A 27,202-nucleotide genomic window follows, 5' to 3' on the forward strand; every position below is an offset into this window, starting at 1 on the left:
AGTTGCACTATCCTTAAAACAAAGTTACAGAGGGACTAGAGCTTTCAGGTTATTGTTGCTATCACTTTATTATTATTATTGCTATTGTTATTATTACACAAGATGCTCCATGGAGGCTTGAAACCCGCTTAATTTATGAAATCAAAGCTTTTATTTATATTTCATCAATGATGTGTCTTGTTAACTGTAGCCCTTATTGTGTCTCTCTTGGTTTTAAAAGACTTTCTTGACTAGTTTAATTTTTACAGGAATTGTATGTCCATGTGAATTCTTGATGTCTTTGCTAGCAGATCTGTATTCTCTGGTGTAAGTTTAAGCCTGATAAGGTTTGTGGACAACTCCGAAACTGAAGGGCTATCAGTGCACAGGAAGACAAACATGCAGTGAAGTGATGATCAAGAGAAGATAGTAACACCTACAGGCAAAGGAGGAGAAAGCTGTAAGAACTTCTGTTCAATGCAAAACCAGTAAAAGAACAGCTAATATATTTGTTAGGAGGTCACAAAACAGCAATGCACAGGTGATACTCATATGCTTAGTGGGACAATAGAATTTACTTGATTGTGATCCAACCTTTGCACGATCTAGAAAGACAGAATGAATGGCTTTGCTCAGTTATTGTCATGACAAGTAGCCAGTATCAGAGAAGCCACTGAACTCAGTGACAACATGGTATGAATATCTCTCATTTTTGTCTTACTTTATGAGCAAAGCCACATACTGTGTCTTCCCATTTCAGTTACTTGTAATTTTCTCAAACAGTAGTCATTTGGAATAACATTTTCTGAGATGCACATCGTCTCTGGCTCAGTTTTCTTTGGAAAATGTCACCCAGCATGGCTTAACTCTCTGAAAATGAGACTAAAGAAGACGCTTTAGAGGATTCTTTGATACCTTCTTTATTGTGCTGTGATGTCCCCACCTTTTGTGAAATGGGTGGTTTTCATAACATATTAATGTGCTTTTCTTAAGACAATCCTTCCAAGGTCATCCAAGTTGCAATCTTTAATAAACACATTTTGAATATCCTTAGTAGATCTGTATTTCTAAAACCTATGTGAATACTCATTCCCCTCAAGACACAGTAAGTTCCACCATCTCTTAGCAAAGATATGGGAGTAAAATCAAAGAGGCAAAGAAGTTAGATAGATGCTGAATTTGGGTGTAGAGACTGAATTTATGAGCAAATAGGGAAAAGGAAAGATGGAGAAAGAGAGAGAAGGATGGATAGTGAGCTGAATACAATAAGGTGATGCTGGATATGGCTGGGCAGCTGAGAAGAATGAGTCTGAGTTATGAAACCAGGCTGAGATGCACAGGTTGAAAGAGTGGGCGTATTAGAAAGGATGAATTTGAAGGGGTCAGTGTTATGAGAGATGTATGGGAATCTGAGCATGTGAGAGTACTTCTGCTCCACAGCCTTGGTCTCCAAACAATCTTCCTGTTCTCATATCAGTAAATGTCAGTGAAAATTACTTAACTGTTCCTCATCTCTGTTAGCTTGGTAATGCTGGCAGCTGATGGTTTACACCTGCTAGCTAAGATATCAAAGGTCTGGTGTATCTCTGCTGATATGAAGCACGACAGTAGTTCTAAGATGCCACATAATGACTTTCCTTTCTGTGCTTTTCCAAAAGTGAGGAAATTGCACATAGCAAGTTTGAAGCATCTGATGAGCACTACAGAAAAGCCTATACAGAAATTAATCATTCTGCCTTCAGAATAGAGCTTGAATAACGCTCAGTAACAAGGCTTCTATGGACTGTGCATTAAAAAGAAAGGGCAAAAATAAAATATTGAGAGGCTGCTAGCTACATGAATATGTCTTGTATACTGAATGAGACAGTGTCCTCCTGGGGAAATTAGATGAGGTCTAGGTAATTGGAGATGCAGTAAAGCAAGTAGTGAATTTTGCACCTCTTTGAGACCATCAAAAGAAGGCTGGATGCACTTCTGAAAGGTGTGGGTTAGCTAAATACTAGCCATGCTGTTATTGAAAAAATGGGTTCTTGAGCACAGCTGTTTCTTCCACCTACTTGAGGGAAATGTGTGACTCAGATTATGCTAGAGGCCACAGACAGCTGACATTAAATTCACATGCAGTTTCAATGTTGGTCTCCAAAAACATTTGAGCACTTAGTTTTCACTCTCTAATAATGCTGTTACCAATGGGAAAAGTGGGACTGGTTATGAGAACTGCTGTCTGACTTAGTGAGTTGCCATCCAACTGACCTAGTCTGCTTTAAGGGAAAACTGCTGTAGACAGTGCTGGTTCTCCCTGGTGTACCAGCATCAATTAGCAAAGTAGTCATGTCTCTTCCCCTGGGCTCTCAGAACTGGGTTGTCAGAGCTATATTTGGAAAGTTCCAACTTGAAGAGCGTTTCTGCCTGTAAATGAAGGGCACAGATGTAGCAGTGAATGCGTCCATTGGGTGTCAATAACTTCACTTTTACACAGGGCAGAGTCACCATCATAATAAACACAAGATCTCTCTGTGCACAGCTGTAAACAGTTGTGTTTTATTGTGACCGTAGGTGTTTGCAATAGCTGTTGGTTTGGTGTGCTTTCCTTATAGAGCTCCCTTCTGTGTGGGAGCTGCAGGTGCAGTGGGGCTATGGTGCTGGGTGCCTCTGAAAGGGTGGGCAGCACACTCAGCCTCTTTGCAGGGCTCTTGGCAGCTCAGGTGTCTGATACTGTGGTAAGCAAACCATGGGCACATAAGAAATACTTGACTAGGTAGTGGTGCTGCTTATTGCCAGAACTTACAGTTTGTAAGTGATGCTGCAGGATCCTTAAGCTCCTGTTAAGAACCCAGCTATGGCCTTTACAAAGCAGGTACTAAAGAAAGCTGTCTTTGATAAGCTGTTGTTGTCATTTGGAAGAATATATACAGTCAGGTTTTGGGGCTATTTGGAACTTAGCAAAGAATGAAATTATTCCTGTTGAAGTATAGAGTTATCCTTTGGTTTGATTTGCTGTCAGAAACAGGCTGGCTTGGACACCTAGAAACCATATGTGCTACAGGAACACAGCTCTGTTCAGGAAATAAGCCTTCCGTGTTTCTCCTCATTCATACATTTCCATCTTCCCTCCCATTTCTGCAACAGTTCCGTTCTTATGAAAATCAGACTTTCTGGGGTGTGGCCTGCAAGGATCACAGAGCATTTCCCACCTTGCAGGTGGGCTGGTGGGATAGATATCTTCACTGATCCCCAAGGAAGAGCTTATCCCATACCCCCTCTTACTGCACAGTGAATGGACAGCTCTGCCATATCCTAATCTGTCGGCCATCATATTTCAAAATCCAGTAGCAAATGCTTATTTCTTTCATTATATACTCAATACATAATTAATGACATACGTAGCTTTGGGACTGTGATAACAAAATTGACGTGTGCCCAACCAAGTCAGAAAATGAAACATAAGCTGCAACAGATGACACTACCATATAAAGCAATATATTTGCTAGTTCCCAACATTGATGCATTGAGCACCATTCTCCCTTTTGATTCAGAAAAGGAAAAAAATCAGTGTCAGTATGTTGAATTTGTGTCCAAATGCTCAGTATATAACATTACAATACAAACTAAAACCATTCTGAGATATTCAGAAGACTCTTGCCCAGCAAACATCTCACATAGCAGTGATGTTTCACAGAGCTAGGAAAAAAAAGCAACAAACATATTTTAATGAAGGGAAGGAGAAGGAGAGACGTATTTCAAAAGGAAGGAAATGGGCATCATCATCTCCCTACTACGTCAGATTTAATGAAGACAACTTGGGACTTCCTGAAATAGATGTAGGTTTTATTTGTTTAGTAATCCACAGTACATTACTCCTTTGTGAGCTTGACTTGTCTGGAGCCTGTGTTAGTGTTTGGATTCACAATACCCTTCAGCAAGGAGGCTCACGGTTCTGCTCTCTGCTGTGTAACCTTGCATGTCAAATGTTGTATGTTCCTGCTGCAGCTCCTCCCAGCCACACTGATGCACTTCATGTTCCCCATTCTTCCTGTGGAAGATAATTGCGTGCTGTTGTTTGTTATTCATCCCCTGCTGCTATTACTGATTTCATAGATAACTGACACGGAACTGATCCCATTTCTTTCATTATTGTACTGCCTCTCTCTGGACTCTTTACAGTTCTTTTTAAGATGAGAAAGAAAGCAAATAGCACACTTACAAAAAAATATTTAGCTTAGCTTCAAAGACAGTGTTATAGACTTAGTGCATAAAGAAAACACCACATTGTCTTTAGGTCTTCTACTCATGATGTAAATTATTACCTAGATGCATTTTCATACAAATACAGCAGACAGTTCAAATGCTTTATATTAACCTGATCTCATTACCGAAGCACTGTTTCTATCTCCTGTGCCTGTTGGGGCTCGTTTTTTTGGTTTTTTTTATTCTGAAAGGTCAGCAGCTTTAATGAATGGGTTGTGATTTATGAGAGCAATGAGCAGTGTAACAGTGTTATCTTGGATCCTTGCGGAAGTGTGGGTGTCCCGGTCTGTGAATACAACGTAACCAGCAAGCCTGCAGTTCTGCTCTTTGATAATATTTATTTGGCTCACCAGAGACATCCTTTTAGCTGATGGAACACAAATTGCTCTCTGCTAGTAATACTAGAAACTGAAGAACTTGACTGAAAGCCATTCTTTTCAAATATTATGGTCCTTATGGCATACAATAAGTACCTTACTTTTGGTTAGATTTCAGGATTTTAAAACTATCCAATGCTTTGATCAAATCTTCTGTTCTTAATTGTTCAGCTGGATGCAAGGGCTGTATAAAAAGAAACCAACTTTACAAGAAGAATTGAGCTGTTTAATTTGTCCTTCATTGTGTACTTACGATGCAATTTCATGTTCACTTTAGTAGAAGAGACAACCTATTGTCTCCAGACTCGCACTTGGTAGCATCAGGATAATTTGAAGACTACAGTTTCCACTGATTAGAACATGGAAATGAATTATTTCTGTTCATTTATTTCATTTTAACTCCCAGTATGGTGCATGCATCCTTGTTTTCAAAGGCATCCATTCACATAATAAAAACATGGCTTGATTGCTTAATATTTTTAAGGATGACATGCGTTACTTCCTAGGGGATTTGTTTCATGCCGGCATGGAGTAATCATATAAATCACAAGTCAGGTTCTCAGCGAGGGCAGACGATCATAGCTTCATCATACCAAGGTCTGTACGTCTCACATGGTAGCCGAGACAACTAATTAAAAGCATTTTTACCTTGAAAGCTGAAGTTAGAATGCTTTCTGTGCTTACATGTGGGAACAAAACAGCATAGTTTTCATATTAATGTGGTTACTTATCATCTAAGGAGCTGCTTTATGTCTACAGATGATCCAGTTTGTCTGCTGTTTTGTAGTTAAGTATGCCACAGTCTGTTTCCATTTTCTAGCAGCATTTCTTGCTCCAGTTTGTTTTAATATTTGTGTACAGAGAATTGAACATCCCAATTAAAATGCATCCCTCTGCAGTTAGGACTACTGTGCATTTGTCCACCTAATTGTAATGAGGTGAATAATTGTGCCTAGAGATGCAAGCAGTGACCTACTTTTATCTGTTCCAGAGATAGTTCTTTCTAGCTGCATTGGATGGCACCCTGCTCTTGTTTGGCACAGATGATAAGCAGAGTTAGAGGCCAGGTAATTTCAGCTGATAGTTGTACTACTTCTTGTGATGAATTCTCAGTATGTTTTTCTTTATCACAGCTTCTGCATTTACAAATATTCAAAGTCAGTCTTTGAGAAATTGCTGTCAAAAGAACTTGAATTTGAGTAGGTAATGACTGCAGAATGAATTTCAAACTATTCTTTGCATCTCAGAGGATTGACTGAATTTTTTTGGCTAAGGTTTTGAATACACGGATCCACTTAATTTTCTTAAACAATGCATTTTCAAGTTGGAAGCCCTTCACAACATTTTTTCTTCCTTTAAATGTCTTTGTATGGCATCAAATGTGTTTGTCACTCACAGACTTCATGCTTTTATTCAAAGCCCTTCAGGCCAAGTCATTGCTAGCATATAGTGCAGCAGGCTGGGTGCTCCCTCTCCCAGCACAAAGTGCCTCTCAGCCGTGTTCCATTGAAGGCAGCACAGGCAGCTGGAGGGGGAGCTCTGGTGCTCAGCCCCTGCATGGCCAGCTCCAGCTCCTCCTGTCAGCTGTGGTGTGTCACGCTTTGCTCTAAACCTCTGTAAAATGGGGATGAAGCTGCTAATCTACTTCATCTGGGGTTAGAGAGCTTAATTAATATCTGTGCATAGTTTCAGATGACAGGCACTCTGTCAGCACAAAATCTTATTTATTCTGATTATGTATCTCAAGTCTTGTGGCACTTTATTCACTTGAGCTTTTGGATCCCAGATATTGTGGGTAAAGTGCTGCTATACATGAGCAGTGCTGAAAACATCATTGCTGTGGGAGTGGGTTTCAGCAGGCGGATCTGTGCGCTGCTTCATCCTCTCCCAAGGATTTGTTTTCATTAGAGGACCCTGCCTTGCCTGCATGTTGCCAGTTGCCCTCCCTTGTACTGATAAATTGTTTCAGCCATGCTGTCAAGGACTGAGCAAAAGGGGGCGAATGTGAATCTGAAGACTTTCTAGCACAGCCCTCTTCTCTTCCTGAGGATAAGATATGACAACGCCTGCAAAAAATAGCTTTTTGTGGGGGGGAGGGAGGAGGGTGCTTCCTTTCTGCTCTGACAGTGAATTTATCCTTCTGCTCTGCAAATTCAGCGCAAGCAGAACATCATTGTGCCAGCACAGCTTTGCAGTTTCCCTCGGTGAGAAGGTTTGGGATTTTTAAGGAGAGAGATGACAGACCTAAAGGTGGAAAAAGTATTAGAGTAGACAGTCATTGCAGGCCTTTCCAAAAATGGAGCAACCTTGAACAAAGTGACTGCTTTATTTTTGTTTTTTTCTCTCCTTAATTAAGTAAGTAATAGTGACAGCCAATGGGAGATTCTAGCTACCCAAAGGAAGACCAGTGACGTCTGCTGTGATGCTGCATGGAGAGCTACAGACTCAGGGACTCTTTTAGGTCTACCTAATACAGAGTGTACAAGAAAATGCTAGAAGGGCGAATTACAAAGCTGTTTGATAAGTCTACTCTCCAGCAGTGTGATTCTGAACTACGCTGCCTAATACAAAGCACTCAAACAGTTTAGCCCACCCCATAAGTATCCCCTCGATTGGGAAAATCTCTTCATGCCGTAACCATGTTTTCTCACAGTCTTCTGTTCAGTGCTTCATTTCTCCAGTGCATGCACAGAACCAGCAAATGGGGATATATAGGTGAATAGGAGAGAAGGGAAGGGGAAAGAATTGTAAAGGATATAGAAGAGACTGCTTACTTTAAAATAACAATTGACCAGAGACAATTAAAATCACTTGTTTTCTCATCCATTATTTGCTGTCCATACAGCTGTTCAACATACTGTTTCTTCCTTTTCTGTCCAGCTCTGCCTTGTAGATTTCTGCAGATGAACCCAGCCTTGATTTGCCCCAGCAGGCTCTTTCAGTGGTATTTCTTTGCTGTTTCATCCAAGAAAGGCAGAATTCACTACAAAGAATCTGAAAGTGCACTTAGGACAGAAGCTTTTCCCAGCGGTGTCGAAAGAGTGTCTGAAAACATCCAGACAATTCCAAACTTCTCAGCAGTTTGGAAAATGCAGTTCCTTACCACAGGGACTTAGTGTAGGTTTCCTGTTTGTTCTTTTTTTTACGCATTGAGAGGACTCTTCTCGCTCCTTTCCTGTCTTCCTTCCCCATGCTGCTATAAAACTCCACTCTATTGCTGAGCTGCGTCTTCATATGGCTGAGATGACTGTTGCCTCTTTTTCCCAAAGTGCAAAAGTATAAAGGGAGAGAGGGAAAACGCTGTCTAGAAAAACAGGAGGGGAAAATTATTCTCACGATGGTCCTTGTGTGAGAGCTGAAACCCACAGTGTCCAGCTAAAAACATCTTGCAGGCCCACCTGCAGTCCTTTCTTTCCGTTTCCTTTTTTTTCTGCTGAAGATATTCAATTCCCATAAGCGTTTTGTAATTATTTTGTGATATTTCTCTTTTAAATTAGATGTGGAGTTTTAATGTTAGTAGGGCTGACCTCCATTTTATATATATGTATTTTTAATGAGTTGTCAAGAGGCTCGTGCGTATCATGGAGTGGAATGATGAATGTAGCTGGAATCGCTTAAAAAATAGCTGGCGTTGTGGCAGCTCATTTCTATTGACAATAACGTCAAGACAGGTTTAATAGCATAGTTCCTTATTGAATGAATCCTCCCTGTAGGAAACGTTGTGACCTTCCTGTTTGTGTGCAAGATAAAAAAAAATCAATGTTAATCCCTTGGGAGGAAAAATATAAGATGAGCAGAACAGCTGAGTGAGTCTAATGAGAATCAGATGGCAAGAATGTTAATTTGGAAAGAGATACTCATATAAGCTGTCCAAAGACACAATGCAGTAGTTTCCATGTATCACCAAGTGCCGTGTATTCTCCTCAGATACCTATCTACAAGACATGGTTTGATGGATTTGCAGTTCTTCTGTTGTTTTCCTGACAGAACGATGGGAGATTGTGAAGTTAATCACCTTTTGGTGGGGAGATTTATGACCAGTGCAGCTAGCTGAGCCTTCCCTCAAGAAGGGCAGGGCTGGAGGCAGTTGCTGGGCACAGCATGCCAGCTGCATGTGGGATCTGCATAATCAGAAACAGGCATGAACATCTCTGTCTTGCGGTTGCTTTCTGGAGTCATGCATCTCAGTGGCATTGTCAAATATAACATTTGCCTAAATCCTTCTCATTATTAATATTTTTGGAAGTTGGGCGGGTAGTCATTTTCTGTCTTGGTTTATTTAATAGCCCTCAACTTTGTAAAAAGTAAAACAGTGGAGTTTTATTATTCTTCTTTAGTTCTGAGAGGCTGAGATGGTAATACTATTTTAACTCCCTATAAGTAGTAGGTGAAAATTCACACTGCCTTTAGCTTTGGTCGCTTCCTTCTTGCCCATAGAAAGGGATTTCTGTGAGGCTGATGCAGAGCCCATTTGTTAGGCACTGTCTCTGTTCTTCCTTGAAGATGCAGAGGAATTGTGTAATTAGGGGGTACTTGTGACTGTGTAGGCCATCTTCCTCTCCAAAGTAGTCATGTGAGGATGCTGAGTGTCTCCTAGTGCAAGGTAGGAAATGAGTTGAAATTACATTGACTTGTTCCAAAGAAATTACTTCAGCAATGTTTAGCCCGATTCTCTTTTTGCTTGCATTCTCCTGTCAGCATTCATTTTGATACAAAGAGTAGGCTTGTAAAAACAACACTTTTCCAGTTGCATTGCTTTATGGGCACTGTGTGCTTTCCAAGATTGTCTGTGGCAATCTGTGGAGACTGCGAATAAAAATCAGCTGGGGCACCAATGGCAGCATTGCAGTAGTGCCAAGCCATACAGAGAAGATTATTTGTGTACACATTCTTTTTTTCTTTTTTCTTTTTTTCCAGCCTTGGCTAAATAAAGATAAGAATGCAAATGCTGCAGCAGAGCTTCCCAAACAGGATTACGGGGGTGATAGGTGCTAGTATTTAGTGTTGCAGTAATGGATACCGATGTGGAAGGATGTCACTGCCTGTTGCTCCCCTTACGTCCTAAGAGTAGAACAATGAGAGGAAGAGGCAGGTCTGTGGAGTTCTGTGTGAGATTTGCCCCTAAAAGGCATTCACCATCAAGGGTTTGATTCACTAGGTTTGTATTGTGTGCACTTTGCATTTATTCTCCTAAAATCCAGCTAATGTGACTCTGAAGGAGGAAGAGGGCCCTACTGTGTGAACCTGCATTAAGTTTTGTAGCAACCCAGACAAGCCTGGTATAAACTCTGAATTGGGCAGGGAAGAGGCAGCCAAGTCAGCTAGTTTTGAATGTCAGCGTGCATGGTACAAGGCTAATTGAGATACACAGAAACTGCCATGTGCCTTTCTAATCGCTTCTAGACAAGATGTACAGTATTTGAGTCAGCTTGGCAGTGCTCCAGCTGATGATAGCGCTGGCGATACCCGACACCAGTGATGATACGTGAAGTGCGCTCAGTGTCTTAGCACGCATGGCACGAGGCGCATTAGAGTCACGCAGGAATTCAGGTGAGGAAGGGCCTTCCCTCTGGAGGTCATCCGGTCCCACCTCCAGCTCGTCACGGGGCCAGCTTCACACACACAGCCAGTTGCTCAGGCCCGTGTCCTGCTGAGTCTTTATTGTTTCTAAGGATCTCCACTTCCTCGGCCCTTCTTTTTTCCAGTTGATGGTTAGGTAGCTGAAGATGGTGATTGGGCATCCCCTTAGCCTGGAGAGGAGAAGGCAGAATGTGATAATACAGCCTCCAGACACTGTGCTGGCCCTCCACTTGCCCTTCACCAGTTTGTCATCATCTTTCTGGCCCCGGGGAGCCCAAAAATCTGGAGGTAGCACTCTGCATCCAATGGCGCAAATGCCAAAGGGAAGGAATAGTTCCTTCAGTCTGCTATGAGGCATTAACTACTGCAGCTTAGTATGCCATCCGCCTACAGCACTGCGTGTGCTCTGCCAGCTTGGTTCCCCCAAGGTTTCTGCAGAGGAGGGTTTCTTCCCAGCTGGCATCCTCCTGTATGTGGGGTTATTCCATCCCAGGTGCAAATGTCACCATTCAGCTAAGGCAAATCCTCACCAAGTTTGGTCAGTGCTTAAAATAGAGCTGCCATCTCTGTTTTGCTATCAACATACATAAATATTTTTCAGTAACCCACAGTGCCCTTGGTACAGATACTCAGTGTTCAGTATTTTTATATTTTTCTTCTCCACATCACAGACAATGAGGAATGGTATTGGCTAGGGTAACATGAACAAAAGCAGAGCAATGTGAGGAAGTTTTGCCTGCTAGGAAATCACAAGCCACCAGACAGCTATTTGAGTGGGACGCTTTCAGTAGGAGGGACCCTGATGGGACTGTGTGATTTTCTGCTTTCAGTGTTTGTAAGCAGCCAAGCTAGAATGGCCCAGTCATCCACTGTGACCTGCAGCAGGGAAGTAAATGCACATGTATGTGTGCATGCACACACACAAACACGCATGTGTATGTACCTCAGATATGCAAGATAAGTATTATCAGCTGATTTTAGCAGGCTGTGATATGATGGGGCAGGGTTATGACACTTATATGGAATGAGCATCTCATGCTTTCCTTGCTCACTCTCTTCTCGTTGGAGCCATGGTTCATTTGATAAGGTCCAGGTCCCCAGTGCCATTTGCTGGGTGGTCTATACCCAAGGGCAGAGTGCAGTAAGAAAGAAAGAGCCAAGGGGATTTTTTCTGTTGCAGAGTAAGCCAGGCATAGGCAGAAGGACTTTCATTTGTTGAAACCATGAAAGCTTGCTTGTAAGCAGGTGGTGATGCTGAAGCTGGCAGAGTGGGAAACTCAACAAGGGCAGTGCTGGATGCCTGAAGTGAAAAGCTTCTGGGAAACTACTGTGGTTACCTGGCTCTGATGTGCCTGGGGTCATGAAAAGCTGCTGCTCCATTTATTGGCATACCTGACGCCATTGCAAGCTTAGCCTTATGGTTTTGATCTGTCCTTGCATTACAAGCAACAGCTCTCCCTTCTTCACCACCACCTGTCAAGCCAGTCTGTGTATTGCAGCCCTTAACAACCTGCACTGAATGTGACGTAAAGCAGCTCCAGAGAGACAGTGAATGGCTGAAATATAGCACTTGTGCAGCACGTTCACACATAGCATGCCAGGCACGCCACACCTATTTAGTGGCAAAGGATGAGCTGTGGATTGCATTTGGAATAAATTCTGAAACAGCAGCGAGATTGTGATTGTTTTTTAAAATGAGATGTGGTAGCTTCATCCTTATGTAAATATTCCCCTGTGCGGCTTTCCAAAGCAGATGATGGCAAGCAGGTTTGGCACTTCCAAGTGACTGCATGGCTTTTAATAAGAGAGCAGTATTATTCCCTTGCATCTAAACAAGACCTCCGGAATTTCTGAACTTTCAGTTACAGTCAATGTGCCAGATTGGCAGGCAGTGATATTTTCTCTTTGCGGCTGTCACTTTCAGCTCAGCAGAGCACAGGAATGACTAATACAGACAGATGAAGGTAGGTCAAATTAAACACGTGCCACAGTGAAGTATTCCTGAAATCATATATGATCCTGTACCAGGAAGCTGGCACAGTCAAAGCTTGATGTTGTCTAGGCTTGTTAGCATACAGCCAGACCCTACAGCACTGAAATCTTGTGTGAGCTGAGACTAAGCACTATGGGATGGGCTTCTGCCAGGTACAAGCTGATACTGGGTCCCCATTTGGTTTCAGTAAGAGATTTTGCACATATTTCTTGCATGTTAGTAACAAAATTGCCTGCTGTATCTTTGGCATGAGGTTTGTAGATCATTTAGATCCCATTTGCTTGAAAAATGCCTTCCCTTCAGAGCAAGAAAAATAAGTAAATGTATGAAGAAGCTGATAAAATCTAGCAAGTTCCAGAGATTTCTAGACATCAGAAGAAGTAGAAATTCTCAATTTAGTGTTCCTTGCTGTTATTCCTAGAGTACTGCAAATAGGGCAGATGAGCAATATTGAAGGCTTGGAGCTGCTTTTCACCGGTAATAAATGATTTGAGTAAATATGAGAACTGTTAATTTTAATTTTCCGCAGTGTTAAATTACCTTTCTTTGAATATCACCATAGTCACCATCGGTTAGCTTTTGGTTAATGCACTGTTATATATTATTTGTTGGCTGACACAGCAAAGCAGCAGACTGGAAGCACATACCATTTTTAACTAATTGCTCACTTTGGATAGTGAATGAAGAACAATCAGCGGAAGTGGTTTGGAAGTAACCCATTGTTTGGAATCAGTTTTCCCAAACTAACAAATATAAAATAGCAGCATTGAAAATAGCAGCATCACAAAGTAAAAATGGAACGTATATGATCCTTCAGCCAAAAGATAGCCCTTTTTTTACAACTTATTTTTAGCTTGGTCAGCTGTACTGAGTGATTGTATCAATGTAGCCAGTCTCTGGAATAAGAATGCTCACATACTGCAATATCAGTGCAGGCAGATATGACAGGTCACAGTATATACATGTAGCACAAACCTTTTCCAATCAAATTCATTCAGCTGAACTTGTGTAAATGGGTTGAATCTCGATTGTCCTGCACTAGTCAATTTCTCTCTCACTAGCTGACAGCCCTGTTGGAAGAGCTGCCCTGCTATTTTTGCTTACTTAGAACCAGATGACTGGCAAACTTTTTCCATCTCTGTGGTCATAGGCCCTGTCACAGCTTGAGAAGAACCAGAGTGACTGCTCCTCTGCATCTCATATTAGAAGAAACTTCTACTGCTCAGATACCAAAGGGATGATGGTAAATAGGGAGAGTTTCTAGTCCATCATAAGTTTGATGTGAATCTTCCACTCCAGTACTGTCCGGCTTTCAAGACAGGATGGCTGCAGGCTGTGGACCTGGCACCCAGCAGGGATTCACTAAGGTCCGAATGGCTACATCTTCGTTTCAGGAAGTTATTTAAGGCTGGAGAAAATGAGAGGGAAATCCAAGTGCAAAGAGATTAGGAAAAATGGCTTTGCATTAATCAGAACTTCTAGCTGGGGAAGAAGAGCGACATTTTCAGAGAATCTTTAATGAGAGGCATCTTTATCTAGGAAGCGTATGCTGTGAATAATTTCCAGAAATCTTCAAGATTGGAGGAATTACAGTGGCCTGGGCATTTATGGGAGCACATCCCAGTGCTTGAGGCAAGTCAGAAAAACATGTAACACGCCTTCAATATTGCTCAGGCTTTTGATTTTAGAATTTGTTGTCAGTGAATGGGGCTGTGGAAACGGCAGTGTAGGTGTGGAAATGTGACCCTTTAACAAGAGCAGGGGAGTTTTTTGATCTTGCTTCAAAAACCTGAAAACAGGTTCAACATCCAGCCAGCACATGGATGTGAAGGTGAACAAAATTCCATGGCTGCAAAGCAGATGGGCAGTGCACAGCAGGTGCAGAGTTAGTTTGAAAATAATAGATTGAATGATTTTTATCTTATTGTAAGTGTATTGTATTTGAAGTGTTTGGAAAATTCCAGTCGGTGTGTCTATGGAGGAAGCAGCTCTTCTTTGAAAGGCAGCCAGCACAAGCTGCAGGGACTGTGTTAGAAGTAGCTTTTCCTCTAGGACCAGCTCCCCCGTCAGCCTGTGATCTTTAGCCTTTTCTGCTACAAATTTAGATCAGTAGCAGTATTGTCACCTCGCTTTCCCCATCTTCACCCCTCCCTAGACAGCAGCAAGTGGCAGAACACGATGCCGGCTTGTTGCTGGCTAAAAAGCAGCTAGCTGGTTGAAACTGTGCAGCAGCTTGATCTGAACGTGACCTGCTGTGGCTTCCTTCATATGCGTTGTAATATACTGCAGTGTGAGGCTGTTTATGAGCAACAGAGCCTGTTTATGTATTCAACATTGTCCCTGCTATCCTCCCTACCACCACCGCCCCGAATCAATATTCGCATCATGTGTTTGGCACAGGCATCTTATGCTAGTTCTGTATGGAGTTATTTTGGCTTGCCACTGACCTTGCAAACGAGATTGCCCAGCCTTTCCAAACCAAGCACTCAAGTATACTTTTGCTGGGTGTTTTCAGCCCAAGCTAACACCAGCACGGGAGTGAAGAGGAAGAAAACAACTGATTTTTAGACCTAAGCGTGGCCTTTCAGTGTCACGTAGATTTCTGCTGAAGAAGCTCCTGCGGCTGCCAGCAACTCGCCAGCAGCAAGGGCTGGAAACAGAGTGGAGGGGGAGGGATCTCCTCCTGCTGGGCCAGCTCCTCTGAACAATAAAGCCAAGTGGGTGAAAGCAAAAGACATGTTAACTGAAGCGAGCTGAACTGTTCCTTCATCAGTGCTGGAGGCTAACTTGCTTTATACTGCATTTAATTCTGTCATTTGGGGCCTAATCATGCACTGATGACAGGAGGGGGACTTTGTCCAACCATGTTGTAGTCCACCAAAAAATCCCAGACCTTAGCATCACAAAACCCAATGTAGACATTCTAGATTTTCCTTTATATTGAGCCTGAACAAAGGTGTTATTATTTCCCTTTAAGTTCCAGTTTAAAAACAAATACAAATCCAGTATCTCTCACAATGAAGTTGGGACGGTTCAGCTATACCCTAAACACCACAAAATGGAGATGATGTGCAAAATCCTCCCACAGCCTCACCCTATTACAGCTACTGATGCTTTGCCAGCGTGTCCTCACCGGAGCTCTCTCCCAGGATTTAAGAGGTCCTTGTCTGCTTGAAATTGTCTCCATACTACCTGAAACCAGAGGCCCCCGATTTCCCCAGAGCCATCGGGCATTGTTTTTATTTGTTTTCGTCTGTGCATGAATTTCTTTGAAAATACCCAGCAGAGCAATAAGAAGGGATTGTTTTTAATCTTTAGAGATGATAGCATGCTGTTTTGCAACAAGGACATTCAAAAACAAAGCATCAGATAAACTGTACCAGGAGACTTTTTATTTTTTCTTCTTTTCTTTATACCTCCAGGCTTTTCTGAAAATAAAACCCATTCTGCATAGAGCTTGCTGTTGATGAGGCATCTGTAGGGTTGTTTTTGTTATCCCGGTAGCATTAACACCTCCATGCTCAGGCAGTTTACGTGTGTGTGTGTGTGCAAGTGTGTCAGGGTTGTGCTGAGAGCCGCGGTGGAGGGCGGTCATCATCCTGCAGTGACAGCTGGACCTGGCCTTCAGCCAAGAGTGGCTTAACACAATCGGAAGATTTGGGCGATGCCGCCTGGATTTTACATCGCCTCCTGCAGAAGAGGGTTGCTGGAGTCCAAAGTCAGCGCTCCCCTTATCCTACGGCCGCACAAGGAGCCGGTTTTAACCTAGGCTGTGTGTTTGTTGTGTTACGCAGGACAACGCAGGGGACGACGGAGCACCTGCCATCCAGGTTTCAGTTAATATTAACAGCAGTTATTTATGTAGCTGCAAATCTCCCGTTTCTCTCATCCGAGGTCTCTTCTGCAATATCCTTCTCTGCCTGAATGAATGAGGTTATAAAACACAGTAATTATAAATCTCATTGACTGCCTTGCATTCAAGGGCGTGTTCCCTCCAAGCATTGCTCTGAAGCGTGTTACCCAGGAGACTGTCCTGTGCAATTCAAAACAGCATTATTCGGACCCAGAGAGCTCATTGGAAGGGAGAACACTTGGGATGCTGACCTGCTGCCACAGTCCAGTAAATGCATTTTTCTCATTGCACAGCAGGGCAACGCTGCAGTACAACAAGGCTGGTATGCTCAAGTATTCTTTTGAGGCATGACTTACATCTCAGTGACAAGTGCTGGGTCGCTGCAGATGGAGCAGGGGAGCCCAGGATTGCAGTTGGGAACCAGAAGCCATGCTGGCATGATGCACAGTTTCAGCAGCCATCTCTGAACCTTTGGTTTTCCGTCTCAGACCCTCCTGGCAAAACCTTAAGTATCTCAGTCAATATTACACAGTAATAATCAGTAAAACCCCTTATTTGTGTGTCCAAGTTAGGCTGTGCTAGTAAGGCAGGCTAAAAAGAATTTAATAAGTGACAGCTGGCTGCCTTGCACTTGCTAGCCATAGCATGCTTCAATATCATCCTTTCCCCAATGGTCCGAACATAGTCAGGGTCTGTACAGGTGCTTTCCTCAGGGGTTTATTATCAGCATCAATCGTGAAGCACTATAGTCAAGTAAATACACAATGCCCTGCCAATCCCCTGCCCTTTAAAGGGAATGTAAAGCCTGATCAGCCTCACCCTCTCAAAAATAAATAAATCCCTACCCAAAAACTAAAACTAAAAGAAAAACGAAGGATCTTCCCAGAACAGTGCAAGCTTTAAACATGGCCGTTGCCATCCATTTTCTCAATTACTGTCAGTGTGCAAAAGGCACGCAGTGCTTTGTGGTAGCCCAGGCAGATGCATCATCTTTGTGCTCGGTAGGAGAGGGAGCTGAGGTGCAGTGGAGCCGCTCCCAGCAGGTGTGCAAGCCAATTGAGTTTAATTAGAAACATCCTGCTGAAAATGTAAATGTTTTACAAGCGCATCATCCCCATCAGGGGCTGCCGCTGGAGCCTGTGTTTTGCCAAGGCTCTGACACACACAGCTGCTGATGCCCCTCTTTCTTGTTCACTGCAGCACTGCCCAAGCACATAGGCAGTGGATTTATGTCGTGCCCCTGTATGACATGTCTTTTCCACACCACTGCCTCCCTGGGCATCTCAAAGACACTGGCTGGTTCATCTGTCATCACAGTGCCTTCTCCTACTGGCATAGAGGCAGACCCACCTCAGTAAAACAAAAGGGCTCTGTGATGCAATGCTGGGGTCTGTCCCCTCCACTCCATATGGATTTTAAAAACTTGATAGTGTTTGTGATTGGGTTTTTTCTTTTGCTTCGGTCTGTGAGCAGCACTGAATAGTCTCTGACGTCTGTGTCTATGTGTGATTGCAGGAGTTAACCAGTTCATTATATTCAGTCAGTTGAGTTTTTCCACTCTTCTCCTGAAAATGATGAACAATTGATTTTACCTTCTTTCTTGATGACCCAGTATTTTTCCTCTGGCAGTTCTCAAGAAAATTCTCCTCCAAATGTGAAAGCTGTCATTAGACCCGCACCAAGCTACGCAACCGTCGTATAATGTGAAATAACTGGTCTGTAGTGCAGGCAGCTGTGCTTCCATCTGAGCAACAGATACTCTACAGATGTCAATTCATATCAGATTTGGATTGCTGACCATTAGAAGGCACCCATTGGTTCTGGAGAGGCTGCAGCCATTCTTTCCATTCTGTTCATGTAAGTGATGGGCTTGTGAAGCCATGCCTCCAAAACGAGATGCGAAAATGTTTTAGGAATCCCCGATCATGATTTCTATAGATAATAGACTGCCTAGAGTCAGTATTTTAGCCATAGGTTTAGCTGTTCCTTGCCACACGTGGCTTAGACAGCACTGTACTGCTTTAGTATCTGTCAGAGTTCATATCTGAGTTCATATCATATCTAGCCATGTACCTGCCAAATGGTGGCTTCTGTGGTGCTTTATGAGGGATGAGGGCTTCTCCAAACAGTGTAGTTCAGCAAGATAGTTCCACTGCTGTACCAGTTTGGTACAAGTCATGCATGCAGAGATTTATGTAAGAATAACTTCTTCTATACCTTTGATTCTATGATTACTTACCAATCTAAATAGCAAATATTAGAGTATAAAGCTGCGTACCTTAATGGCATTCCAACAAAAACAACTGCTGTTATATTTCAGTTAAGTAGTTTGAGCTCAGGTTTCCATCTGTAAAAGAGCATTGTATCATATTAGACATCTAACCAGCTACAGAACTACAGCCAGATCTGGACAAAATATGCTCATGGCTTGGATGAGTAACAGTTCTTTTCATGCTTGACTTCAGAAAGATGGCCGCTGTAAGTAGTGTCTGGTGTGCTTATTACATGACAATTAGCAGTTGTTTCTGACAGATGTCCACATCAGAAAGCACTGATTGTCTCCTGTTAGCAATTTCAGGGATGCTGTAATAAAGTAGCTCAGGCCATTTCCGAGAGACATTGTCCTGTGCACAAAATCACAGCCTCGCTGCCTAGGTTAACAGCAGGGAAGGTCAGATTGCAAACCATTGTAGCAGAGAATTGATGTGAAAGTTTAAGTCCTTTCTGGCCATATAGAAACAAAAATTGCACTTTTTTGCTGGATACATCTCTTAGCCAGGATAGACAAACCTAGTGAATTTCAGCGTGTTGTTTATTAATGAACTGTTTAAACAGTGAAATGGTAGATAGTATGCATACAGATGGTGGTGGTATTGCCTGTCTGGGGCTGGATGGCACACTAAGAAGCAGGAGAGGAGAAAGGAGAGATTTGTAAAGAAGGGGACAGTGACAGTTTTGTGCCTCGCCTGGCTATGTTCTCATGAACAGAGCTCACAAATTCTCTTATTGCACAGCTATAGTGCGTCCCAAAGCTTCTTAAAACATCGCAGTCAAAATAGTTGTAACATTCAGATAAGCCAGGGGAAAAATATCTGTTCTGCATTAGTTCTGGAAAGAATGAAGTGCAAACTGTGACCTAAATGAATTTCTCTGCCTGTGATCCAGAAGTCTGTCTTTTAAACCTTCCCATCATGCAGCCCACTGCAGTTAAAAGGAGGGCTTTTTGCCCTGAGGTATGGCTGCACAACGATACGCCGTGGCTGGCAGTGTGAGTTTGAAACATTTGCTAACAGGCAAAGGTCTGTGGGAGCAGACATGAGACTAGCAGGTGGGATTTGATAGCAGAGTCTGTGCAGCTGCCAAAAAATCACAACCCAGATGCTGGAACTGAACACATGCTGCCTGATAGGGCTGGTGTTCTGGGGAAAACAGCGAGGCTGCAAGTGTCTGCCAGTGAGACCAGTTTGATTCTGTTTCCAGTGCTGCCTCACCTAGTCCTTCTCTTGTGCGTAGATAGGTCACAGTGTCTCCTGTTCTTAAGTGACTGTCTGGACGTGGAGATGTACAGCTCTTTTTCATTATCATGCATCCAAAAAGTGGCTTACCAAATCAGACTCCTTTTTCCCTCTCCCGAACCTTGCTTAAATCCCCTGCTTACCATCTGCGTTTCCCTCTCTCTCTCTTTATTCTTGGTAGGAGCTGCCAACTCCTCACACATTCATTCTGCAAGGTACATTTCTACTCTTGCTCCTCAGATCACGCTCTTCCCAAGACACTTCCTTACTTTTTCTTCCATCCTTGCTCCGTAGCTCTCTGAAAAGCACCAGCAGAGAGAGTGTGAATGCACTGAAACTAAAGCAAAGCAGCAGCCCAGTCATCTTTTATCTACAACCACACTGATCAATAGGAAGCTAGGAGCAGCAGTGTGTCCATCCAGTAAGGGCACCCACTGGCTGATCAGAGACTAACCTGCTCACATACCCATTAGTATGAAGGAGCTGAGCAAGGCCAGCAGCTTGCAAACCAGGCTAAGCACTTCACCCTTTCTGCCCAAAGGAGGAATTTCCTAAAAATACATGTCCTGACATACCACTGAGCCACATGGCACAGTGAGTGCAGTCCTATTTTCAGCCTGCTCTGCAGGGTGACATAGCTAGTTACACCTCCTCCCAGAAATGGCACGTCAGCGGTGCAACACTTGCTGGTGGACCATCAGCAGGACTCCTGTGGGACACTGCTGTCCACTGGAATTCCCTGACAAGTGATGGCATGCTTGTCACACACAGATCAGTGGTTGCAGGAAGCGTCCCCAGGCATGCTGAGTGTTCTCAGGACAGCTGCCTCCTGCCTGTCCTACAGCAGTGGTGCTGTGCAGGTCACAGGGAGGTGGGATGCTGGGCTAGGGAGGAGAGCGAGAGGAGCTGTTGTCACAGCTTCTTCTTGTCTGGCCTGAGAGGAGCTCTCCCAGTGCATGCAATGCCTGCCTGACACCTTTTGTATCTCCACCAAGCATTGCTGGGGTAAAGCTATAATATTTGGCCTCAGAGATGGTCAGTAGCATCCTTCCAAACCATGGCTGATTAGCAGATTCTGTTTTCCCAACTCTGAGGCTTATTGCAGAATCCCAGGAATGTTCCTGTTCTCCAGATATCCCAAAATAACTGCTCTGCACTCTCCTCGGGGAAAAGCAATCCTTAGAGCAGTGTCTTAACTCAGTTTTCTTTTCTGTTGAAGCAGCTGAGCTTGAGGGAGAGAACTTGCCTTTGTGTCTGGCCAGGGTGGCTCCCACAGCATAAGGGAGCATTTTGGACACTCATATTAATAAGTGTGTGTGTCAGCTCACTCACTGTCCAAGGAATTGTGAACACTTTGTTCTCCTTGTTTCTGTTTGCTGCTGAAGAAAGCTTCCTCCTCCCTGCAAATCCACTGGTTTAATGGCAGCTTCAGCAGCTGAGCCACTGGAGCAAATCCCTGTCTGTGCAGCAGGATCCTGGCCCCCAGCACCACTTAGCAGAGCTGCTTTGCACGCCTGTTGCCTGCTCTCTTTCTCCACAGTTGCCAGGCTTCCTCCATCCTGAGGAGATACTGCAGCCATCACAAACGAAGTGATAAGTGGTTCTCTGAAGCCCAAGCCATCACTTAGACACACTGAGTAGCTGTTTCCTCTCCTGGGGGAACTGCGCATTCCCCTCATCAGCTTGCTGGAAGGAGCAAAAGTGATCTACTCTGCGAGCACAGAGATGTCAGCAAAGGTCCATTAGCGGGAGAGCTGATGTTCTGCTTCCCAGAGGTGAATTAGTCTGGTTCCAGGGAATCTGTAGCTCCTGTTTATCTGTGGCAGTCACTTGTGTTCCTTTGTTGGGGTAAACTATTCTCCATGTCCCTAAGGTGCTCATTACTGCATTATTCAAGGTGAGTTTGTGTAACATCTGTGGAAACCACAATGAATTTCTGAAAGACAGGTCTCAACAGTTTTTTACTGATCCTGTCTCTAAAATGTGTGCAGCATTTTACAGAAGACCCTGAATGTTTCTGAAATCGCTTGAGTGGTTCATTCACCTCTGGAGAACAAGTCTTGCATCCAGACCTCAAGATGTTGTCCTTGGCCTCATCACTCTCTATTATGCGGTGGATGCCTTTCTTCAGAGCTCCATCCTGACCTTCCAGAAGATGACTAGCTTTCACTGCCATAGAATCATAGAACTGAGTCAGAAGAGATACTTAAAGGCTGTCTAGTCTAGCTCTTCTGCAGTGAGCACAGACATTTACGGCTAGCTGTGGTTTTCCATCCACAGCCATCTAGGGACCATGTTGCTCTTCTGATCAGTATTGTCCTTACACTGTCCTTTGCTGTGAGATCAAGTTAAAGCCTAGAAATTGTAGGAGTCAAGTTGCTTGTCTACAGATGAACTCAAAAATTATAGTTTGGAAGGTGCTTGGGGAACTATCAGGAGGAAGAAGGGGTGGAATTATGCTTCAACCTTCAAACACTGTTTTTCACAAACCAGGAAACCAGTTATAATTAGTTTAACTTCCGTGCTATTTAGCTGCCTGTTATCACACCAAAGACAGAAGAGAGTGATAGACTGTAGTACTCCAGTATATAAAATAGCATGTAGTACAGTCACAGAATGTATTTCCTGCTGGCAGATAAGGCACAGCTCACAAAGTGGGACAGGAGCTAGCAAGAATCCCAGGTTTTCAGCAGACTGTCCCCCTACACTGAGCTGACCACAGTCAAGAAGGAAGCAGAAGTTCTTTCTTGCCAAACAAGTGTCACTGGAACTTAAATTAATGTTACATGTAACACTTAGCAAAAGGCTTTGATAATTTATCTTCTCACTGAGTTTCTTCACTCAGTTCTCTTTTGAGCATGTAACAGACAACACAGCTCACTGTAATACAGAAAAATCTCTTTGGAAGGTCACCATTTTTGAGACACTTTGGGTTCCAATGGCAGGTGGACGTGCTGCTGGATGGGTGGGAGGCACTGGGGCGGCTAGAGGCATTGGGTGCTGACACAGAGCAGCACACTCCTGCCCAGCTGTGGGCTTGGATCAGCCGAGGTCTCACTGTACCCTTCCCTGGAGACATGCGAAGCTCAGTGCTTGCTCTGACAGTTAGTTCAGGCAAATTCTTCTGAGGGACTGAGCTTTGCAAGGACCAACAGCAGAATGGAAGCTGCTGCATAGGGCGTGTCCATGACTTGTGCTCAGGCAAGATTTGCTCTGTCCAGAGAGGCAAGCATAACAGGCATGGGAACAGAACACAGGCACCTGCTTGCTGTCAAATAGAGGTACAGGATCACTCCCCTCAGGGGGAAGGTGTGCTCGGTTGTTGCCCTAATTTCTTCAAAATCTTTGCTAGAAGTTACTGCATGCCTGGTTCACAGGAGAGGCAACTTCTGACCCCTCCTCAGTCTGAGAACATTAAAGCTTGGGACTTCTGCCTCTCAAAATTAGAAGCTTGTCTCCATTCTCAGAAGTGTTTCTGTGTATTGTCAAATTACTCAGCTTGAAATGCATTAGTAGCAATGAGCTAGAAGCAGTCTAGAGCAACTGCTTTCTTGTCAGGTGCTGTAGCCATCAAGTTACCTTCTGTCAGCCTCCTGCAGACATATCTTGTGCTTTTTCTTTCTTTGCTGAGGCTGACTGAGAGAGGTGGAGCACATTTTGAAATACTTGGATGTACATAGGCTGAGACTTACTGACTTCTGCAGGGCTTTCTGCCAAGGAAGTGGGGTATCATTGTACACTGAGGAACAAAGTTGGGACCTTGAATTATGAATTATTTGTTATAAATTGCTGTCAGTTATTAGGTTTGGACCTTCTTCTAGTTCATATTCTTGCAGACAGCACTGTGAGGTGGAGTCCTTGAGTCCTAGCTGACGCTACTGTGTGCTCTACTGCAGCATTACTATGACAACTGCTATGATCAGGGCTTGGTGAAGTCTTGCCTTCTGTAGGAAAAGAGCGTGTGAAACAAATCTGCACTCTGTTAGTCTCAAGCATGTGGTCAGGACTTCCTGCTAGATTTCATGGCAGCTGCTTCATCTCTGTGTAGGTTTCTCCAAAGGAAGAACTATCTAGAGAATATTCACATGCAGCAAACAATTCTTTGAATGATGCTTAAGTGATGACAGTCCAACAAGGCAGAAAAACATTACTGTCTTCATGCTCCCTAGGTTTATATGAGCCTCCCTGTGAAGAGATCAGAGCCTCCTGGTTTGAAATGCTGCCTTAGGGTTTGCTTTTTATGTCAATAAATGTTTTATCACATCTAAGCTTCAAACACAGTACAAACATCCCTGCTAACATTTGATGAACCTAAATAGAGGCGGCCAGCCTGGGTAACAGGCAGTATGTAGTGTGGCACTGTGCTTCCCTCCTGCATGGGTTGGGGGCTTGCCGTGGCCTTGCTGAGGGGCCCTGTGCACGGCTGTGTCCTCACAGTCATGCAGTGCCTTGAAAAACAACATGGGAAAGCCAAGGAAGGGCATGTTCCTCTCTTCACATTGTCATCTCTCTGTCAGATCTCTGACTTTCAGTCCTTTTTGTCTCCCTGGTGATGTTGCCCTGCCAGTATCAGTGCTACCTCTATATGGTTGGTTAGGCCCATCTGATGGGCTTGAGACATATCTGCCTTCACTTGGCCTGGGCTGTCCCTCCTGATGCCTCTTGCAGCCTCATCTCTTCTCCAGGATCATCTCTTCACCCTCCTCCACATCACACAACAGGGATGAAAGGAGGTTTGGGCAGCAAGCAGCTGCCTGGCTGCCCTTGGTTCCTCAGGCTCCAGACCTGAAATCTCCAGGTCAGATCTCCTGAGTTGAACCCACAGACAGGGCATGAGCGCATGACTCTGCATGAGTGCATGATGTAAACTCTGGTATCTGCTTTTCCCAGCACTGACCAGCCCTCCTCCCCCAGTGTTTCTTCATTTTTCCATTCCATGTGCCATGTTTTGCCATGACCCAGCCTGCCTCCGTCCCCTCCTCTGTGTGACAACAACAAAGAACTTCAGCATCACTGACTGACAGGGGACGCAGTGGCATCAGTGAGGGAGTCAGAGAGAGGGAAAGGCAGAGCAGAAAAGGCTGCACTCAACAAAAGAGACGTCATAGGCACTGGAAGAAGAGCTTCTTCCTCAGGATTTGATTCTGGTCACCCTTTGTCACACAGCAAATTAAGATGTATTTGGTAATTCAGTGCATTTGGTGAGCGACCCTGATTGCTTTCACAGCTCCATGTGTTCCTACAGTGTGTTTTCAGAGGATAAAGCTTAGATTTACAGCTCAGATTCACCACGGCCTGCACTGAATCAGCAAAATGGATGGTAGCTTCCCTGCACGCTGCCAGCCCCTGTGCAACTAAGTGACAGCGTAACAGAAACTCACTCTGCTGCTCACAGCTGAGAAAAAAAATGCTGGCTCCTCAGAAATGCAAAGATTGTGAATGCAGGGGGAAAGAATGAGGAGAAATCAGCTGGCTGCATGTCTGCTTGTGTTGTGGGAGACCCAAGGTTTTCAGAGTTAATCTCTGTCATTTTCTGAAAGGATTGTCTGATATTTCATGGTTTATGCAAGATGTTTTGCTTTCAACTTACTCCGATTGCTAAATAATTACAGAAGTGTCTATAGCCCTGTAGCAGTGCACGTTTTTCCTTTACGTGAGGCTGTTATCACCCAGTGCCAAATGCATCTTGAAGGGCTCTTTGTAGGCATCTCCTGAGTAAGCACACTTTGGAGTGAGCCCTTTTCTCCAGCATGCCCTGGCCTTGCCAGCTGCTAATTGCCCTCATAGTAACCACTACTGACACGTCCATATTACAGACTGTAGTAGACAATCTGTAGGAAGAATACCCCATGTACCGTGAAATCCATTAACTAGTGCAGTACCCAGCAGCAAAGTCTGCAAAATCTGATTTACTCTGGTAGCTTCTTAGCATATTTAGACAATAATGGACCAGAATGTCTGCTCAGTTGAGGAAAGCAGCAGAGATGATCTAACTTTGGAGTCTGATTCTCATGAAGAAGAGAGAAATTGCATTGAAAGTAATTATTAAAACTGGTATGTAAAGGACAGTGTAGTCCTCCTATGCAGATGGTCCAGAAAAGAGATAACTGTGCCAGCAAAGCAAAGAGCAGCCTTCTTGGAATGAAAAAAATACGCTTTTCTGGACGTCTTTTTCCAGTGCAAGCCACAAAGGAAAGAACAAATAAATCTGTGCCACCTTAGTGGAAGGATAAATGCTGCCAAGACATGAGAGAACTCCCTGCTGCTCATCAGGTGTTTGAGCTAAACATTTGCAAAGGAAGTTTTGACTTTCGTTGCTAAAAATAAACTCCTCCTTGTGCGTGACGCTTGTTTTGTGGTCTTCCACAATGTCTTTTCTGAACTATTTTGTGGGAATTTTACAAGCTAACGGCTTGTAAGGAGGCTTCTTAAAAACTCTTTAAGAAAATAAAGGCACAGGTCTAGAACTGCAAGACCTAATGCATTAGGACTTCACGTGGGAGTTTTGCTCACTTTCTTTATTAATAGAAACATGAAATTCAAAGAATTAATGTAGGCATCCAGCTACCAGTGTAAGGCACCCTAAATCTGCTGACTAGATTTGCTGTCCTCACTCTGCCTTCAGACCATACCAGTTTTATTTGCCATCGCCGTTCACTACAGATGAATTTTCTCCAGTTCTTTCAGCGCCAGCTTTTAGTCTGACTTGAAAGCACAGCCTTCACTACTCTGCCTCTTGTTTACAAGATTTGAAGTGTGTCTTCAGACCTAAAGAAGAAAATAAATTAATTTAATCTGCACATGTTGCCCTCGGGCCTCCTCGAGTGAATTAGCATTCAGGCTCTGTACAGCGACATTAATGCACCTAGCACATGAAATGCCTGTGTGTGGTTAGCAGAGGACTGGTGTGAGCCCTGCCAACGTGCTGCCTACAGGAGCTCAAAAGCAAAGTAATTGCCACACACCCTTTTGGGCCGGTTGTTTTGTTTGTTTTTTTAATTTATTTTTAGTTGGTTGGGCTTTTTTTGGTACTTACGCTATGCTTGAATTTAAAAAGAAGCAGATCCTCATTGCCCCTGAGGGCCTGACACAGTGCTGCCAGCTCTGATGGAGAAGACCATGCTTAGAGCTGCTCGCCAGCTTAGGGAGGAAAATAACTGGGCAAAACCAGAAGTGCCGGTGATAGCCAGGAGGTGGCAGAGGAGCCGGGCCACTTTGAACGCTGGTTTCTGCATTCGTTTGGCAAAATCACAAATACAGACTGAAGCAAGACAACAGAACCCAGCCCCACCCTCCCTCTCCAAGAATCTGGGGATGGATGAAACCCTTAATCACTTTCCTGCTTGTATTTGTACTAATTGCTCATCTTCCTGAGGTCTGACTTTATGAAATTATGCATGCACACCAAGCAGATGAGTTTCCATAGAAACTCAGGAACTGAACTTTCATTAGAAGAATCTTGTAAAAAAATATCTTCCAGATAAAAATGCAAATTGCCTGTCAGTGGGTGGCTTTCTGAATTTATATATATATATATTATTTTCTTTTGCACTGTAGGCAGATTCCAGCTGGACCTACATAGCAACAACATGCAGGCATTGTTTATAGCAAGCCAGACTCCATGGGGAAATAAGAAATTCAGCAGCAAGGAGAAGCT

At 43.7% G+C, this 27,202-nt stretch overlaps 1 protein-coding gene and 1 long non-coding RNA gene across 7 annotated transcripts in view; one reads left to right on the forward strand and one right to left on the reverse strand.

Moving 5' to 3' along the window:
- TTC7A (tetratricopeptide repeat domain 7A) overlaps positions 1-27,202 on the forward strand; it is a 162,474-nt gene that overhangs the window by 128,648 nt on the left and 6,624 nt on the right. The gene's annotated exons all lie outside the window — the stretch shown is intronic.
- On the reverse strand, positions 853-26,511 carry LOC146761332 (uncharacterized). The gene is made up of 2 exons (XR_014944656.1): positions 8,003-26,511; positions 853-7,908 (listed from the first exon to the last, which is right to left on the reverse strand). It is a non-coding gene; the product is annotated as an uncharacterized LOC146761332 (long non-coding RNA).

Source organism: Coturnix japonica, chromosome 3 (genome assembly GCF_054131305.1).
Source record: "Coturnix japonica strain WE chromosome 3, WE-NBRP24, whole genome shotgun sequence".
Lineage (NCBI taxonomy): Eukaryota > Metazoa > Chordata > Aves > Galliformes > Phasianidae > Coturnix > Coturnix japonica.